An 18367-nucleotide genomic window follows, 5' to 3' on the forward strand; every position below is an offset into this window, starting at 1 on the left:
GTCGGCATTCATATTCTTATTTACATGATTTGTTCAATACCAGGTGCAGCTCAAATGTACCCAAGAGATAATTTCGTAAGACTGTGATAGTAATGTTTTCCAATTAAAATCCCGCGTGACACGAGTCATAACATGAACTGTGATAATAAGGTCTCCCTAAAACAGTCCCGCACGAGGGAGAAAATCTCAATCCCTGATGTAAGAAATACCTTCCAGCTACACATTCTTCAACTCGTATATTCGCCCTACCCAGATGCCATAAAAGTTTAACTTCTGTCATTAAAGAGTGACAGGTTTGTAAATGACGTTCATAAACAAGTTAGAATAAGTTAGACTATCCAATAAGGACGATCACTGCCATCGCTTAGCCTTTCAACACGACGGGACGACCTTTGAACAAGCTGGCACGACTAAGGTATGATGGCCCGGCCTTTGACCTGAATCACCAAGAGAAGGTCAAAGACCAGGCAGTTACAGAGCTGCCAACCTTGTCAAAAAAAAAGGGGGGGAATTTTGCAATACGAAACTTACAACCACACACAATACAGGCTGTACTTACAATACAGAATATTGTGATGTCCAGTGCTCAAATTGTTGTCTCCATTCGTTTATCGACATGTAGACAGTCCACAGTGGTTCACTTTACAACCAAGAAAGTATCGAGTCAGTGAATGTTTCATCTTCGGTCCTCGAACTAAGTCAACCGAGGTCCTAATGTTTGTTTGTCCACACATATTCAGTCCTGGCGAGAGGGCTTTGTGTCATAAGCAGTGGCTGCCTGTCTGCACTTCTCCAGAAACCTTTCACTGAATTTCCATTGATGCCAACTGTTGTTTTCCTGCACAGCTATACACTTTGTGTGTGAGGAAATCTGATAATGTTTGTGTGCCAAGATTTGGGCAAAATTCATTGGAGTTTTACCTTACCAGACTGAAAATTGTCTCATCTTCAGCAATGCTGTGAGCAACTGATAAGGTAGCAAACATGATTCTGGGAAGATGCAAAAACTTATAAGAAAATTGCACACACAGCACATGTCCAATACAGGAACATACGACTAGAATTTTAAAATAATATATATTTTACTTAGAAAAAATCGTACTGACGTATTCATCTAAGAAAAACGTAATAAATAACGGGAAAAACGTAATGGCTGGCAGCTGTGCAGTTACACCCAAGTATTATGACGTCGTGTGTATTCCCACTTCATGCCGACGTGTGTAGTCCCACTTCATGCCGTCGTGTCTATTACCACTTCATGCGGACGTGTGTATTCTTACTTCATGTCGTCGTGTGTATTCTTACTTCATACAGACATGAGTATTTCCACTTCATGACATCGGGTGTATTCCCACTTCATGACGTCGTGTGTATTCCCACTTCATGTCGTCGTGTGTATTCCCTCTTCAAGCCATCCTGTGTATTCCTACTTCATGACGCCATGTGTATTGCCACTTCATGCCACCGTGTGTATTCCCATTTCATGACGTCGTGTGTATTCCCACGTCATGCCGTCGTGTGTATTCCCACTTCAGGACCTAGTACATATTCCCACTTCAGGACGTACTATGTATTCCCAATTCATGCCGTCGTGTGTATTCCCACTTCATGACGTCGTGCGTAACTGAGAAGGGACAGGAAGCGGGGGTGTGAAGGGGTCGGAAAGCGGGGTATCAGTCAGGAAATAATACAATAACAGAATATCATAAAAAGATCTGCACTGACTCCATTAAGATAACTGAGCACAAAACATATCCCAACTCTGTCCCTAAAAATCCTCCCTCCTCCCTCCACCCTCCCTCCAGTAACATCAGCAACTCACATGTAGCAGAAAAAATATTGTTGAGGCTGTTGTTATCGGTGTTGTGCAGGGCTGCTGGCTCGGGTATTCATCCCCCGTCAATCACGATGGACGTGACTGCTACATGGGGGAAGGGACCTCGCGGGGCGGGGCGGGGTGGGGCGGGGATGGGGCGATGGAGGCACCCAGACCAACCATAAACAAAGTGTCAAATGGCCGTGGCCCTGACACTGATGCCTGGCTCTGCTGGCATACACAACAGAAGGTCGTAATGAACTGAGCTCTGGTGTGTTGATGGTACTACACTCTTCCACACCATGGCTGTAATTCCCTATTCCCCTCGACCGTCTAAATAGATAAAACACAGTTATCACTACTTATTTATTCCTTTATAAGCCCGTACCAGGAGAGTAACTCACGAATGGTGTGGCACACCAGTGATTAAGCTACAGTAAACAGGTTTACGTGGCTGGCTTAACACCAAACCCACCTTACATACTACAAATGGGTGAACTGTGAGGTTGCAACATATTTCACCTTCTGGAAGCAAGTCGGCTTCTCCTTGTCATTACCGGCGCATGCCACGCTCCGCTCACTGTCACATCCTTCCCAGCCACACAGCAGACGAATTACACCCGATCGAACTACTTGGACCTATTGGCATGCACCAAGAACATAATGACATAGTGATGCTTTGAGTATAAGGGCGTGAACGAGCAAGGCCCATCCCCTCATACCAAGGCACTTATTGTACCGTTGCGCTCGAGGATTGTACTACAGTCGTGCTGAAGAATGATGCACTCGAGTTTATATACTGTCCTAAGGTAGCCAAGCGACAAGTCGGAACATCCTTTCTCAGGATCGTGGTGAACATTTTGTGGTGACCCTCATCTGAATAGAATGTGATATACAGTGTCCCCTAATACCTTGTCTGTCCATTGCAATTGTGGTGTCCCACGGGGTTCTATCACCAGCTCTCTTTCTTTCTCTCCATAATTCTCTCTCAACATCTGACCTTATTTACTCCAACGCTGACGATTCCAATCTACATATTTCAACTTATTTCTTATCAATAACATCTTTCTTACATAATTTTGACCTGTGCAGTTTCTTGGAATGGTGAGATACGGTTAAATCTCATAGTGACAAAACGTAATTTCGACCCATATTTCACGTCTAGATGTCATTAATTTTCCCGTTGTTCAGTTTCAAAGAACATCACTTCAATAACATGAACATGTTGGGGCAAAACATGTACTTCAGTTCATCTTGGACATCCCACACAATAAACATCAAAAAATCTCATTCATTCCAAACCTGTGGGTGTTACATAGGTGCCGTATTGCCTCACGTGATCAACTATTTCATGTGTTTAAGGACCTTTTTTGCCCCAGTAGGAGTACTGCACCCGTATCTAAGATATCTCATCTATACATCTATTACCCGAAGTGGAATTAAAAAGCCTCCCATCTCATTAATTCTCCAACCATCTATATCCGTCTGCCGTGACGACGCTGCCTTCTCCCTGTTCTAAAGATTCTACTTTGGCCACTGCTCTCGTGAGCTGTATGCATGTGTCCCAACCACCTCGTGTCTGGCTGCTGCTTACATCAGTTTCTGGTATGAGACGAACCACACAAGGACTGAACCATTTGATACCTCCTCCTCTTGAGCAACGCTGTTGAACTCTTTTCATGCTTCATCTTCCCCTCTTCTTATTACCCTCTTGCCTTTAAAAGGTTCATAAGCACCTGAGGGCCCCTAATTAATTTCTGCTTTCTTTGGTTAGTAATGAATAATGCACAGAAACCCTCACACCTTTCCGTGGTTTCCCTTGACCGCTTTATATGTCATGGCATGATTCAGCCTACTGACATATGCCTCCTATCACTCAATCCCTTGCATACCTCAAACCCTCCTGCATATTCAGATCCCGAACAGTCAAACCTCTGACTATCTTTCCATCTCCTCAGTTTCCCACTCTTTCTTGTTCCCTTGACTTCCATTATGTATATCCTCTAAATCATCCTTTCCTCACTCCTCCTCTCCATATGTCAAACCACTTCAGCACATCCTCTACGGCTTTCTCGTACACACTCTTCTGACTACCACGCCTCTCTCTTACCCTGTCATCTCTAAGTCGATCGATCATCCCTCCTCACACCACATATTGTCCTCAGACAACTAATTTCCAACACATACACCCTCATCTGTCCTTCTTTAACTAGTAACCGTGCCTAGCATCTGTAAAACACCTTCAAAACTATTATATCGTCAAGCATACACATTTTCTGATATATTACAAAAAATTAAATACTTGCCCATATGATATTAAGATGTCATGCACAGGTAACGAGCAATAGATATTTATGACCATGAAGATGGTTCAGGGGTTCTTCAAAAACACCAATAACATAATACGATTTCTCATCCCTAGATCATCTTGTTTCCTTGTAAAGAAAGGGTCAGCCAGTCAGTCACAAGCACTAACTTAGCTATCAATCAGTAATTTCTTTGCTGGTCGACAACTTTTCATCCAAATTATAATCTTAAGATAAAGAAAATATTCACCCTAGTTAAGAGCACCTGTGGATTCATCATCGTCAAAATATATCTATTTGTTTTGAAGAGGTTTTCCCACTTGACAACGAAAAGCAGGTGAATGATTGCTTATAATGTCAGTATGCCATAAAATAGCTACGTTTTCTATCATTTTTCGATAAAAGAAAACAAAATTTCTTTTATTCATTGGGAGCCTAATCTATATTACTTAGCAGGAGTTATTTCACTTTTTCGACAAAATATCTTAATATCTCTATAAACATTTGGCTTCGGGGTAATTTTCTCTTACCTATACACATATACAAACTTATCATCCTCCTTACGTACATATATGCATGACATCGGAAGACGTATCCATCCACGCCATAGAAATCGTATATAGACGAACACCAGCAACACGACCAATAATGATTATTATTATCATTATAATAACGATGATAATATCAATAAAAAAGTTTTTTCAAAAGCAATTATCTATGAAAACTATAGGTAAACCAGGATGCTTCTGCATATCAACACACAGCCAATCACTACACTACACAGTGCCAGTAATGGTACCCTGATCACACACACCCGACCTGAGCTAGAAATGATACACCCAAGAGCAGTCGGTCATTGACACACACACACACACACACACACACACACACACACACACACACACACACACACGGTCAAGCCATGGACCATATACAGGTAATGATAGCGTGTATGGTTTAGAATTATCTGCTTACTAACAAAAAGTTTTCAAGTCTTTTTCTTTCCCCACTGGTGGTTACAATCTGACGTTGACGGCCTTATGACGTGGTAGTGTGATAGGTACAAAACCTAAATAACCAACCAATCAACAAGAGCATCTACCTACCTACTGCTGGTAGCGCCAACCACACGTACAGTCAGCCCGGCAACCACACGTACAGTCAGCCCGGCAACCACACGTACAGTCAGCCCGGCAACCACACGTACAGTCAGCCCGGCAACCACACGTACAGTCAGCCCGGCAACCACACGTACAGTCAGCCCGGCAACCACACGTACAGTCAGCCCGGCAACCACACGTACAGTCAGCCCGGCAACCACACGTACAGTCAGCCCGGCAACCACACGTACAGTCAGCCCGGCAACCACACGTACAGTCAGCCCGGCAACCACACGTACAGTCAGCCCGGCAACCACACGTACAGTCAGCCCGGCAACCACACGTACAGTCAGCCCGGCAACCACACGTACAGTCAGCCCGGCAACCACACGTACAGTCAGCCCGGCAACCACACGTACAGTCAGCCCGGCAACCACACGTACAGTCAGCCCGGCAACCACACGTACAGTCAGCCCGGCAACCACACATACAGTCAGCCCGGCAACCACACGTACAGTCAGCCCGGCAACCACACGTACAGTCAGCCCGGCAACCACACGTACAGTCAGCCCGGCAACCACACGTACAGTCAGCCCGGCAACCACACGTACAGTCAGCCCGGCAACCACACGTACAGTCAGCCCGGCAACCACACGTACAGTCAGCCCGGCAACCACACGTACAGTCAGCCCGGCAACCACACGTACAGTCAGCCCGGCAACCACACGTACAGTCAGCCCGGCAACCACACGTACAGTCAGCCCGGCAACCACACGTACAGTCAGCCCGGCAACCACACGTACAGTCAGCCCGGCAACCACACGTACAGTCAGCCCGGCAACCACACGTACAGTCAGCCCGGCAACCACACGTACAGTCAGCCCGGCAACCACACGTACAGTCAGCCCGGCAACCACACGTACAGTCAGCCCGGCAACCACACGTACAGTCAGCCCGGCAACCACACGTACAGTCAGCCCGGCAACCACACGTACAGTCAGCCCGGCAACCACACGTACAGTCAGCCCGGCAACCACACGTACAGTCAGCCCGGCAACCACACGTACAGTCAGCCCGGCAACCACACGTACAGTCAGCCCGGCAACCACACGTACAGTCAGCCCGGCAACCACACGTACAGTCAGCCCGGCAACCACACGTACAGTCAGCCCGGCAACCACACGTACAGTCAGCCCGGCAACCACACGTACAGTCAGCCCGGCAACCACACGTACAGTCAGCCCGGCAACCACACGTACAGTCAGCCCGGCAACCACACGTACAGTCAGCCCGGCAACCACACGTACAGTCAGCCCGGCAACCACACGTACAGTCAGCCCGGCAACCACACGTACAGTCAGCCCGGCAACCACACGTACAGTCAGCCCGGCAACCACACGTACAGTCAGCCCGGCAACCACACGTACAGTCAGCCCGGCAACCACACGTACAGTCAGCCCGGCAACCACACGTACAGTCAGCCCGGCAACCACACGTACAGTCAGCCCGGCAACCACACGTACAGTCAGCCCGGCAACCACACGTACAGTCAGCCCGGCAACCACACGTACAGTCAGCCCGGCAACCACACGTACAGTCAGCCCGGCAACCACACGTACAGTCAGCCCGGCAACCACACGTACAGTCAGCCCGGCAACCACACGTACAGTCAGCCCGGCAACCACACGTACAGTCAGCCCGGCAACCACACGTACAGTCAGCCCGGCAACCACACGTACAGTCAGCCCGGCAACCACACGTACAGTCAGCCCGGCAACCACACGTACAGTCAGCCCGGCAACCACACGTACAGTCAGCCCGGCAACCACACGTACAGTCAGCCCGGCAACCACACGTACAGTCAGCCCGGCAACCACACGTACAGTCAGCCCGGCAACCACACGTACAGTCAGCCCGGCAACCACACGTACAGTCAGCCCGGCAACCACACGTACAGTCAGCCCGGCAACCACACGTACAGTCAGCCCGGCAACCACACGTACAGTCAGCCCGGCAACCACACGTACAGTCAGCCCGGCAACCACACGTACAGTCAGCCCGGCAACCACACGTACAGTCAGCCCGGCAACCACACGTACAGTCAGCCCGGCAACCACACGTACAGTCAGCCCGGCAACCACACGTACAGTCAGCCCGGCAACCACACGTACAGTCAGCCCGGCAACCACACGTACAGTCAGCCCGGCAACCACACGTACAGTCAGCCCGGCAACCACACGTACAGTCAGCCCGGCAACCACACGTACAGTCAGCCCGGCAACCACACGTACAGTCAGCCCGGCAACCACACGTACAGTCAGCCCGGCAACCACACGTACAGTCAGCCCGGCAACCACACGTACAGTCAGCCCGGCAACCACACGTACAGTCAGCCCGGCAACCACACGTACAGTCAGCCCGGCAACCACACGTACAGTCAGCCCGGCAACCACACGTACAGTCAGCCCGGCAACCACACGTACAGTCAGCCCGGCAACCACACGTACAGTCAGCCCGGCAACCACACGTACAGTCAGCCCGGCAACCACACGTACAGTCAGCCCGGCAACCACACGTACAGTCAGCCCGGCACCCACACGTACAGTCAGCCCGGCAACCACACGTACAGTCAGCCCGGCACCAACACGTACAGTCAGCCCAGCACCAACACGTACAATCAGCCCAGCACCCATACGTACAATCAGTCCGGCAACCACACATACAGTCAGCCCGGCAACCACATGCACAGTCAGCCCGGCAACCACACGTACAGTCAGTCCAGCACCCACAGGACTGAACCATGAAACCATGAGAAAAAATATGTTGTGATAGAAAAAATTGAGTCAAGACAGGAGCGAAAGCGAGTTGCAGTTGCGTGAGGAATCATTGGCAAATGAATGACCATGGTAAGAGGCTGAAGAAAGATCATATGTGGAGAAAAAAAGAGGGTAGGTGACAGGACAAAACCCTACAAGACACCACTGTTGATCTGATAGCAGGGAGAAATCGCTGCATCGGCGACCACCACGACGGAATGACTGGAAAGGAAGCCATACAACAGAGAACAGAGAATGGTTATAACAGTCTCCTTTATTAAAGATGGGCTGCTTAAAGGCATGCTTCCAAGGGAAAGGAAAAGCTTGGGTTTGTAGACAAGGGACGAAAAGAGTAAGAACGGATCAGAGCGAGATGAGAAGCACACTGTTTGAGAAAACGAGGATGTAAGCCATCCGGACCACACATGACACCCACTTGTAGCTAGGAGAGCATTCGAATGAACGTATGTGAGGACAGTACAAGAGGGCACAAGCTCAATGGGAGTAAATGGGAACTGGGGAGGAATAAATGTGGAGTCATCAAGAATAAGAGAAACCTAAGTTGCCTGTAACATATGGAGGGTTGGTTACACAATGACCCGCTTGAAAAAGAGAAGTAAAGAATAATTTCCAAACGTTCCTGGAAAGTTTTTGGTTAAGGACGAGGAAGATTCATCAGTATATGAAGTTAAATCACCACTCTCCCTTTTCTATAATTTCCAGGAGAAATGAGAACGGGATGAGACTCACGAGAAAGGAGGAGTTTCACGACCAGTTTTGCTCTGTCCCCAGAGCGACAAGCATGGCAAGAGTCATTTTGCCCTGGTTAAGAAGATAAGGTTTTGGCAAAAAAATGAAATATAAGACTCCATCCCAGCTAAACCGACCTCTGACTTTCCACTGGCACAGCTGAAGGTATCCAGGCCAGTAAAGAAATACTGCTCCAAAGGAAAGCTACTTTAAAGGCTGCTCAGGGAAAGCTAACTGAGCCTCCTAAGTATAGAAGAAGGCTTGTCGAGAGAAGCGGGGAACAGAGGGCAGATATGCCCAGATGGAAGTGACATAAGAGTATCACCGGGAGTCACCAAGTTGGACAGTAGTAGTATGTCTAAAGTCGGAGGTAAAGAGAGGTTGAGGGTGTTTTGGGGTGGTTGTGACGTGATCGACGTTTATTTAGTTATTACTGATTGTTATGGAGGGAAAAAGATAAGGTCTAAACCCCATGGGCACAGCCATGCCACTGTTTCTAGAAGGATCACAGCTCATGGATGTGAAGAAGCAATAACTCATGGCAGGAGGTTATGTAATCGAAGAGGTATTGTTAGAGGTGTTGGATGGAAAATACCTAAAACATAAAAGTAAAGTTATATGGAGTAAAGATATTTGAGCTGGATGATTTCAAACTTGGAAGAGTTAAAAACTTTGAGGCGAGCAATGTGCTTTTGTACCAAAGTGAACACAAAGTGAAACGATGGTAAAGATTATCATTAAAGACTTGATAGTGAAAAGAAAAGGCTTTCTTCCACGGGTGGGTTTGAGGGAAATGATCAGGGCAGGATGCAGGTAGATGGTGTTGAAGAGAGGGGAGGGTGAGATCCCAGACCAAGCTTGTTGCAGAAGCGTAAAACCAAAGAGCTTGTCTAAGAAGACAGTCGAGTGAGATAAGACGAATCCCAGTCGCTTGATGTTCAACCTTAGAATCCCAAGAAACGTTCAGGTTCCTCAACCGTTCGCGCCGCTCCCACTCAGCAGGATAGAGTTCATTTAGATGTACGTTCCTCAAGCTGTTGGGGTATTTAGCTAAAAATTTGTGAGTTATATGTTATCAAGTGTTACGTGTAAGCTGGAGGGAAAGTCTGTGTTAGTGGGTTGCATGCTAATTACCCATGCTTGGGTAAGGCTAAGAGAAAAGACACCAACCTGGCTTGGAGGGAGAATGTGAAAGCCACTGCAGTGCTGTGTTACCGTGTCGTCATCAGATATTCAGAAGGTGGTACCTCCCTATGCGGTGGGTGCTTGCCATCTACCGTCTACGCAATATTCAGTGAGTGACGACTATATTCAAGTCGTAACTCATAACGTTCTCAAATACTGCAGGAGAATTATGATGATCATGACCCGAACTACTTCATGGCGGTCATGAGAAATTTAGAGAACAAATCCGAACTTAAAGAACAGGTGCATGTGACCCTGTTTGCATTCTTTGTCCAGTGTATCTAAATTATGTTGAAACGATATATAAATTCTGCAGCACCAGCAAAGTTTGCCATGTAAATATAATATATGACAACAAGCCGAAGAACATGCAATGGTACGTTGGTGGCAAGTATGATTATTGTATGGTGATCTTTGGTCTGCATTACAAAGCCATATTTCTCCTCACTGATACAATGGGCTTGTAGATGACTTTATCATAAAAGACACACACAGTTACTCCTTGCATTCCAGATACACTTGCACTCAAATTACAGTTTGTACGTTGTCTGAGTGTACGAGGAAGTGTACCCGGAGTGGATGGTTTCCTCGTGTTTATCAATTCCACTCACTGAATAGCCCATGAAAAATTCACTTCCTCATTATAGTGCAGTTAGCACAACGGGCAGAAATCAAGGGAACCCTGTAGTGAAGACAGTTACTCTCCATTATCATATGATGAACTGGAAAAAGATGAATATCGAGTCGCTTACATTGTTCAGGATATGAATGTTAACGATAACCTTACCACGACCTAAAAGAGGTGTACTTATGCTGAAGATGATTTATCTTTCCTCGAAACAAATGTCAAAAATGAATTTCATGCAAAAGCGGTAGTTGTATTACAGGTTGCGATAACCAGTAAACATGCAGCTGTGTTCATCTCATTTTGCATAAGCGGAAAATTGTATTACAGGTTGCGACAACCAGTAAACATGCACAGCAGCTGTACAGCGTTCATATCATTTTGCATAAGCAAACTACGAAATCTTATCTATATTCATAACAGTCTTAAGTGACAGCTCCTCACAGAGACAGAAACGCTCCTCCTCATCACTCGATATCTCGCAGAGCTGTACATCAACGGGCATAGTAATCATGCAACATCGTTACCTGCTGATATATCACACAAGACTACGATATCTATTACCTTGACCATGTGACTCTAGGAACCCTGAACCACACACACACACCTTACAACAGCAACTCGTCTCAAGTCTGGTGAGGAGCCATCATTCCTTCATGAAACTGTGCTGCTGGAACCAAAGTGTAGCAAGAAACTATACTGCTGGAACCAAACTGTACCATGAAACTGTGCTGCTGGAACCAAAGTGTAGCAAGAAACTATACTGCTGGAACCAAACTCACCATGAAACTGTGCTGCTGAAACCAAAGTGTAGCAAGAAACTATACTGCTGGAACCAAACTGTACCATGAAACTGTGCTGCTGGAACCAAACTGTAACATGAAACTGTGCTACTGGAACCAAACTGTACCATGAAACTGTGCTGCTAAACCAAACTGTACCATGAGACTGTGCTGCTGAACCAAATTCTACCATGAAACTGTGCTGCTGGAACCAAACTGTACCATGAAACTGTGCTGCTGGAACCAAACTGTACCATGAAACTGTGCTGCTGAAACCAAACTGTACCATGAAACTGTGCTGCTGGAACCAAACTGTACCATGAAACTGTGCTGCTGGAACCAAACTGTACCATGAAACTGTACTGCTGGAACCAAACTGTACCATGAAACTGTCCTGCTGGAACCAAACTCTACCATGAAACTGTCCTGCTGGAACCAAACTCTACCATGAAACTGTCCTGCTGGAACCAAACTGTACCATGAAACTGTGCTGCAGAACCAAACTCTACCATGAAACTGTGCTGTTGGAACCAAACTGTACTATAAAATTGTGCTACTGGAACCAAACTGTAGCATGAAACTGTCCTGCTGAAACCAAACTCTACCATGAAACTGTCCTGCTGGAACCGAACTCTACCATGAAATTGTGCTACTGGAACCAAACTGTACCATGAAACTGTGCTGCTGAACCAAACTGTACCATGAAACTGTGCTACTGGAACCAAACTCTACCATGATTGTACTACTGGAACCAAATTGTACCATGAAACTGTGCTGCTGGAACCAAACTGTACTATGAAACTGTGCTACTGGAACCAAACTGTACCATGAAATTGTGCTGCTGGAACCAAACTGTACCATGAAACTGTGCTGCTGGAACCAAACTGTATCATGAAACTCTGCTGCTGGAACCAAACTGTACCATGAAACTGTGCTGCTGAAACCAAACTGTACCATGAAACTGTGCTTCTGGAACCAAACTCTACCATGAAACTGTGCTGCAGAACCAAACTCTACCATGAAACTGTGCTGTTGGAACCAAACTGTACCATGAAATTGTGCTACTGGAACCAAAGTGTAGCATGAAACTGTGCTGCTGGAACCAAACTCTACCATGAAACTGTGCTGCTGGAACCAAACTGTACCATGAAATTGTGCTACTGGAACCAAACTGTACCATGAAACTGTGCTGCTGAACCAAACTGTACCATGCGACTGTGCTGCTGAACCAAACTGTATCATGAAACTGTGCTGCTGGAACCAAACTGTACCATGATTGTACTACTGGAACCAAACTGTACCATGAAACTGTGCTGCTGGAACCAAACTGTACTATGAAATTGTTATACTGGAACCAAACTGTACCATGAAATTGTGCTGCTGGAACCAAACTCTACCATGAAACTGTGCTGCTGGAACCAAACTGAACCATGAAACTGTGCTGCTGGAACCAAACTGTACCATGAAACTGTGCTACTGAAACCAAACTGTACCATGAAATTGTGCTTCTGGAATCAAACTGTACCATGAAATTGTGCTGCTGGAACCAAACTGTACCATGAAACTGTGCTGCTGGAACCAAACTGTATCATGAAACTGTGCTGCTGGAACCAAACTCTACCATGAAACTGTGCTGCTGGAACAAACTCTACCATGAAACTGTCCTGATGGAACCAAACTCTACCATGAAACTGTGCTGCTGGAACCAAACTCTACCATGAAATTGTGCTACTAGAACCAAACTGTACCATGAAACTGTGCTGCTGAACCAAACTATACCATGAAACTGTGCTGCTGAACCAAACTGTACCATGAAACTGTGCTGCTGGAACCAAACTGTACCATGATTGTACTACTGGAACCAAACTGTACCATGAAACTGTGCTGCTGGAACCAAACTGTACCATAAAACTGTGCTGCTGGAACCAAACTGTACCATGAAACTGTCCTGCTGGAACCAAACTGTGGCTCTAACCACAAGCTGTACAAACAATGATAATCATACTCAATGAAGAAAACGTGGATGTACAAACGATATTAGCACAGCGATTCCAGTGACTTCTAGAAGTTGATCTCAGAGAGCACAAGAGACGCCATAAGCAAAATGTTACCCTGCAAGACTTAACGTCGGTGTAATAATGTCAAGCGAAGGTTGAATACATCCAGAAAGATACTGATCGCGCCATGTGTGAATATGACGTCACGCACACAACAATGGCTGTGAGCATGACTGATACGTGGATATTGCGAGAATCATTCATATCTCAAAATCACGTTCTTCATCATTATGTATGTACACAGCAAGCCACTCGCCACGTGATGGGAAAGCCTGGTGGCAATGGCTGTTCTTGCGCGGACTCCGGAATCCGCGCAAGTTTATTTTCTTCAGTGATGTAGGTCTGTTCCTGAGCTATTAAAAGGTTGAAACCCGTGCACTTCCCAAAGCCACACCGGCTTCTGGCTCTGTGAGGTGCAAGCTGGTGCATATACCAACTTTTACCCGATTTTCCAACGTGGGGTCTGTTCACATGTGGTTGTGCGTCGCTAATTCTATGGGCATCACACACCATTCAATATAAACTTTGTCATAAAAAAAGTAACCAAAAAATTATAAGATAAGAAGAATCCAAATAAAAATTGCAAACGGTTTTAGAAGCAGAAGCGAAAAAAGAAGCATTTTGTGTGGGACACTGTAGGTGTAACCTGGCAGGAATATGAATCCCAGTGGCCCTGGCAGTCCTCTAGCCTCCCTAGCCATGCTCTTTGAAAACAAGTACATCAAGTTACTATTAATTGTGAGCTAACTGAGGTGTTGTATAGCACCGCTTTCTGCACAAGCAGGAACCCGATGACTGTACACTGGTCCCACGATCATTCATGTTACAGTTTAGCGCAACGTAATGATTTATCGGTGAAGTGAGAAGTCTCCTTACCTTGTGATGATGTAGTATGGCTGACATCCCAGTGACACCAGCTCCAACCATCTGCAAAACCAAACTAGTATCAAGTCCTGCCATGCCAGGATTAGAACTCAAAAGCATTGTTCATCCTTAAGAATATGTCATTCAATAAACCTGTTCAGCAGTCACCATCATGTGCTGTAGAATGCTACAGGAAACAGTAAGAAATGTCAAGTGTTAAGTCAGATCTCTGATTTTGTCGTTATCAGTGGCTGCTTCACTGTGGCTTACACATTCATCCTGTCTGTGGAGGAGCTAAAGGATTACAGCGTTGGCAAAGGGTCGTCGTCAGGCCCCCAGTGGCCTGAAAAAGAATACAGAAATAGCTACGGTGCTGGTACATTACATACGCTTACAACCATCTCCTGGACGTTTTTAAAAAGTGGATACAATCTCTGGATTTCTGATTTCCTATCATCAACAATTCGGTGCCGTGCTGTTTTCAAGCCGAGTTCGTTTAAACTTATACCTAAGAGGTTATATTCACTTACAGTCTGAGACTTTGGGTTCTTGTGTGTGTGTGTCCTTACATCAAGCAACACAACAAGGAGCCAATATCATCTAGCTTAGCCGCAACATCATCTGGTCTACTGCTCCTGTTAGATTTCACTACATACTGATACGTGTATCATCTGATATTCGCAGCGATGATATACGAATCTGCTAGTGCCTCATTTGTACAGGTCCAAATGCTTCAGGTAGATCTGTCAGTTCCTTCCTGATTACAGTTTACGAACTACTAATGCTGGAAGACCTGAATGACTGTAATGGCTTTTCACGATGTAAGTAGTGCGCATGTGCGTATGTGGGAAGCGAGGTGTGGATCAAGTGTTAGTGAGTTAAATTCAGTAAGATATAGTCATGCAAGTGAGAAAAGATAAAGGAATAATGAAAGCTCTGGTGAGCAGAAAGTCAAAGTATTCTCACTGTGAGAAACGTGCATGATAATGAGCTTGTTTGAACTCAGAAGTGTGGGTGTGACACCCTTCTCAGCGTAGTGGTAATTAATAAGGGCAGTAAAGAAGGATGTGTTGTAAGGAAATCATCAGGAAGACGCATGGATGCAAGTTTGTCATGATAAGGTCGTGTAGAACTAAAGTGGTATAGCTCAAGGTACAAGGAGGTGAGAGACAGTCCGTGGAGTCATTTGTAACTGATGGAATCATATTGCCTCATGGCGGAAGAGTGAATTGAAAGTAACGAAGAAGCGCTTATATTAGCTGGTAAATCCATGTTCATATGAACGAGAACAAAGGTAAACGTATCAGACGGTTAGTTTGAAGAGTTTGTACGTCTAGAGTAACAAGGGCAACAAGACACAAACTAAAGTATAAACTTAAGTATCGAGGGCAACTCGCTAGTGTAAGTTAGCGATGGACCAAACACCGTTTATTACGGAACTCTTGTTGTGCCTCAGACAACTATCACTCATCTGATGATGTGTATCACCAGCTCACTTGCACAAAGCTAAGTTTCACGCTGAGGATCATGTCTACACCACAGAGTAAAAGGCTGCTTTAAAATACATGTTCAAAGTCGTCACAAAAGTCTCCCAACCATTTTTCTTTTTCACGAGACTGCCAAAAGAAAAAGGGGAACACCTTTTTGTTTGTTTTTTTTATTTTCCTTGTAGCACACATGTGGTAGGCAGCAGTAGTTTCTCACTTTTTGGTTTTGATATCCCTCAGTTCTGCTCCAGGAACGAGAACGACTGATGGATCATGTGTTTGGTAGGGGCCGACCCCAGCCAGCTGCCTGCCTACCGAGAGATGCGAGTTGTTGGAAAGATGACCCCAATCAACAACTTGCGTGCCGAGGGTGAGGGCTGAGGTGTTGGTGGGGGGCTGGCCCACCCAGCAAACTGCGTGGTGAGGGCTGAGGTGTTGGTGAGGGCCAGCCAGCCCACCCAGCAAACTGCGTGGTGAGGGCTGAGGTGTTGGTGGGGGGATGGCCCACCCAGCAAACTGCGTGGTGAGGGCCGAAGTGTTGGTGGGGGCCAGCCAGCCCACCCAGCAAACTGCGTGGTGAGGGCTGAGGTGTTGGTGGGGGCCAGCCAGCCCACCCAGCAAACTGCGTGGTGAGGGCTGAGGTGTTGGTGGGGGGCTGGCCCACCCAGCAAACTGCGTGGTGAGGGCTGAGGTGTTGGTGGGGGGCTGGCCCACCCAGCAAACTGCGTGGTGAGGGCTGAGGTGTTGGTGGGGGGCTGGCCCACCCAGCAAACTGCGTGGTGAGGGCTGAGGTGTTGGTGGGGGCCAGCCAGCCCACCCAGCAAACTGCGTGGTGAGGGCTGAAGTGTTGGTGGGGGGCTGGCCCACCCAGCAAACTGCGTGGTGAGGGCTGAGGTGTTGGTGAGGGCCAGCCAGCCCACCCAGCAAACTGCGTGGTGAGGGCTGAGGTGTTGGTGGGGGGCTGGCCCACCCAGCAAACTGCGTGGTGAGGGCTGAGGTGTTGGTGGGGGCCAGCCAGCCCACCCAGCAAACTGCGTGGTGAGGGCTGAGGTGTTGGTGGGGGCCAGCCAGCCCACCCAGCAAACTGCGTGGTGAGGGCTGAGGTGTTGGTGGGGGCCAGCCAGCCCACCCAGCAAACTGCGTGGTGAGGGCTGAAGTGTTGGCGGGGAGCCGCCCAACACCCAAACATAGGTGTGACGCTCTGTACGCACACATACACTAGACATATGACAATATCACCTGCCTCAGCTATGAGGATACAAGTACTTAGCTTACCGAACGTGAAACAGACGAAGAATATATCACTACATTAAGGCTGGTGATGATGAAATTCACTTCATGAACGCGACCATAGGAGCTCAAAACAATGAAAATACAGATAGCTTAACCCCCAGGACTAATGTGTCTACCTGGACGTAAGGTATTGTTCTGTCTGTATTTCCTGTTGGTTCGTGAATATAGAAAATGTGAAACTCTACGTAAAATTTTACCCTTGACAGACTTAATGGAGATCAAGTGTAGAATTGAAAAAAAAAGCCTCGAAATATCACGGTCCTTCTCTATAATCAGGGACAAGTACTGTGTACTTTCCAATAACTTGGTTTCTCAACAACAAGGATGTATCGTTACTTGGACGAGCAGTTTCCATATTTTACACAAAATATTTTAGCAAGGTAATGTATCTAAATATTACATGATATTCTAAATCTTACGTGATATTCCAAATCTTGTGATACTCTAAATCTTACGTGATATTCTAAATCTTACGTGATATTCTTAATCTTATGTGATATTCTAAATCTTACGTGATATTCTTAATCTTACGTGACATTCTTAATCTTACGTGATATTCTTAATCTTACGTGATATTCTAAATCTTACGTGATATTCTTAATCTTACGTGATATTCTAAATCTTAAATGATATTCTTAATCTTACGTGATATGACTACCCAACTTAGATATCAATGAGGATACAGCTAGCTCATCATTTCATGTGGCAACTGTGATTTGGACGACATCCCAGCGCCTCCAGCCGATCTGCAACTAGCAGACAGGTGGCTTCAGCAGCTCTGGTCCTCACAGTAACTTGCACCTCTCCTGATATAGCCAGGGAAAACACACCTGGTAGCGGTGGCGGTAGACTATTCAGGGAGCAACCTGACTTACCGCATAATCGTTTCCCAAAGACGTAAACATTATCAACTGGCTATGACGTCCGAGGTCAAAATTAAAGTAAACCTGATGGGTTTTGGTAATCATATTACCAATAATGATAATAATGATGATAACTATAATAATAATAATGATAATAATAATAATAATAATAATAATAATAATGATGATAATAATAATGATAATAATAATAATAATAATAATAATGATAATAATAATAATCATAATGTATCATTATGATAATGATAGAATTATCACTGTTATATTAGAATGATAGTAACATACACAGTAATCACCAATTTCAAATGCCATGATGTGGGCGTGAGAAACCCTGGTGCTGGCCACGAGATCCACACCAGCTGTTATTAGTTATCCAGCAGCAAATGTACACACATGATTGGGTCA

General features: G+C 46.1%; 1 long non-coding RNA gene across 2 annotated transcripts in view; it reads right to left on the reverse strand.

Annotated features, from left to right (window-relative positions):
- LOC139759805 (uncharacterized) overlaps positions 1–18367 on the reverse strand; it is a 143929-nt gene that overhangs the window by 17330 nt on the left and 108232 nt on the right. For both annotated transcript variants that reach the window (XR_011715153.1, XR_011715152.1), the window contains one exon: positions 14314–14364. This is a non-coding gene — a long non-coding RNA (uncharacterized lncRNA). The remainder of the gene's footprint in view (positions 1–14313; positions 14365–18367) is intronic.

Source organism: Panulirus ornatus, chromosome 3 (assembly GCF_036320965.1).
Source record: "Panulirus ornatus isolate Po-2019 chromosome 3, ASM3632096v1, whole genome shotgun sequence".
Taxonomy (NCBI): Eukaryota; Metazoa; Arthropoda; class Malacostraca; order Decapoda; family Palinuridae; genus Panulirus; species Panulirus ornatus.